The sequence below is a fragment of the Rhinolophus sinicus genome, chromosome 17 (genome assembly GCF_057876585.1).
Source record: "Rhinolophus sinicus isolate RSI-liver-muscle chromosome 17, RSI-T2T, whole genome shotgun sequence".
NCBI lineage: Eukaryota > Metazoa > Chordata > Mammalia > Chiroptera > Rhinolophidae > Rhinolophus > Rhinolophus sinicus.
Genome location: NC_142517.1, coordinates 46,439,388 through 46,441,869, shown reverse-complemented (window position 1 = coordinate 46,441,869; position 2,482 = coordinate 46,439,388). Strand labels below are relative to the sequence as shown.

Sequence of the window (2,482 nt, the reverse complement as noted above, 5' to 3'; positions counted from 1 at the left end):
AAGCTTTTCCCACCCTCAGCTAATAGAAGGTATCCCTTCCTCCTCTAAATTCTCACATGTGTTGACTCAAAGGCTTTAACAGCATTCCTCACCTTTTGTCCTGCAGGTAACTGGGAGGCAGCAAAGAGACTATCAGAAATTGATTCCGAAAACCTGGGTTCGAATCCGAATCTTGCTGCCAATGAACTAGAGAACTGTGGGGATCGCTTCTCGGCCTTTCGGCTAAGATCAAGTGTAGTATTTGTTCTTATCAGTTTAATATCTGATATGTCCTCTATTTTTAGCAAGCAGCTAGGTGATTCTTACCACCATCATCACAAAGTCAAGGCTCAGAGAGACCCCCTGGGGTCAACACATTATTGGAATAAATAAAGCAGTCACCGGAAAATGTACTTTAACCTGTACGCAGCTAGGAAGACACTGGGATTCATGGCTTAGAATTTCATCTTCAAGCCAAGATGTTAAACATATCAATGAATGTGCATTTCTTATTATCACCCATAATGGTTTTCTTCTTCAAGTCTTAAGGGAATGCCATATGCCCAGGCTTCCTGGCAGCAGAAACAAAAATATTAACAGAACAAATTACTTCAAATTAGACGTGTGCTGCTGAACTCTCCTAAGGTATTTGGAATATTAACAAACTGGGGTCTGGCAAAGGATCATTAATAGCATTGTCCTCTGAGCATATTTTCTGAATAAAAACCTTCAGAGTTTGCTTTCAACTGCCCTGGTATTAGCATCTTCATCATCCTGCAAAGAAAGCAAGGGGTTGGTTTTGCCAGTTCTTCAAAGCTGTCTCTGTGATGCCTGTAGTCAGAAACAGCTCACCTTGGGGACGGTGCCAGAACCCGTGGCTGCTTCCTCCCCTTGCCTGCCAGAGTAGGTAGTGCCAGTTCCAGCATGAACCAGACAGTTAAAGAATGCAAGGAAGACATAGGAGGGTCCTGTCTCTGCGAGGAGTAAGGAAAAGACTCACTTCCTCCTCTCCAGGGATGCCCTCCAAATAAGAAGAGCTGCCAAGACCCAAGGTCAAGCCTGTCACACACGTTAATGGTGGAAAGAATCCTAGAATTATGAATAAAATATAAACCTGTGAGAAAGTGCCTCCTTACTATCAGGTACTGGGCTCTCTCCCATGCTATTACTATGTCCTGGCTCTGTTTCCTGAACGCAAGTATAATTCTTTATTGCTGTTTTATTTTATTTTTTTTAAGAAGATAATACGTTGACATGTTCAAAGCAAACAATATACAAGGTGAAAAGTCTTGCTTCTACCCTTGTTTTCCATCTGCCTATTTCCCTTCTTTCTGTCCAAACATTGCCACTGTATTTAGTTTTTTGTGTATTCTTCCAGAATTTATGCAAAAACAAGCAAATGTAAATACATAGTCACACTTTCTCACCTTTTACACAAAAGAATAACATTGGAGGCTTACTATTTTGTACTTTGACTTTTGTCATCCAACAAATGTACCTTAAAAACTCTTTCTATATTGGTACAAAGAGAGCTTCTTCATTCTTGTTTATAGCTGCATAATATTCCATTATAGGATGAATCAATTTGTAGTAAAACTATTAACTTTTAGTCTGTTTTCCCGACAGTGAAATAAATGGCTTTGTTTCAGATACCTGAATGTTAAGTCGGCCCAGAAAGACCAAGAAGGTCAGTGAAGTTGTACATGTAGGATTTCTGGAGATTCTCAGAAAGATGTGATTTAAGAAATATACTCTGTCTCACATAATTACAAAACATTATATAATGTATCATGTTATACAATAAGAGCAACTAGAAAGCATCTGAGAGAAATTAGAAAAGAATTTGAACCCAAATCTCTGTTAATTAAGGTAATGAAAGGAAAAACAAGAGAAACAGAAGACGAGCTTTGTTTTTGTAACTCCCTTTCAGCTAATCAAACTCCTCTCAGCTCTTGGAGAGAACAAGGCCTGTTTGAAAAACCTCCTTGAGAATAAGGACTCAAGTGGTCTCATTAGGAGGGGAAGAGAATAGGTTGAGTAAAGGGAAGGCCAAAAGGAAGACAAGGAGGGCCAGGAGAGCAAGTTTTTATTCTACGATGCTAACCTGTTTCCTAAGAAGGGTTTTTCATGGTAGTATTTTCTCCAAGTTGTGATTTTACAAAAGGAAAGCTTTTAACTTATAACTCAATGTCTTTGGCCACAATAGTATTTAACGGTATGTCCCTTCGTTATATACTAAGCTCTGAACTGTTAAGTCATATAGATATTTTTGATATTCCCTTTCTAATGTTTTCCCCTCAGGATAAGGTAAAAAAAAAAAAATTCATCTTTGGCTAAAAATTGACAAATACATTAATAAGTACATTTCAAAGTCATTTTAAACTTCAAAACAAAGAAGCTTCAAATATTTCTAAAAAGTTGGAATATCTTTAATGTGATTCTCACTTTTGCACTCTAGCTGGTATTCAGTGACCTGGGATATTAGCAACATTTAACCAAAATT

The 2,482-nt window shown here is 37.9% G+C and overlaps 1 pseudogene; it reads left to right on the top strand.

Annotated features, from left to right (window-relative positions):
• The first annotated feature begins 202 nt into the window (after positions 1–202).
• Positions 203–314, top strand: LOC141568134 (U2 spliceosomal RNA; annotated as a pseudogene).
• Positions 315–2,482: the final 2,168 nt, after the last annotated feature.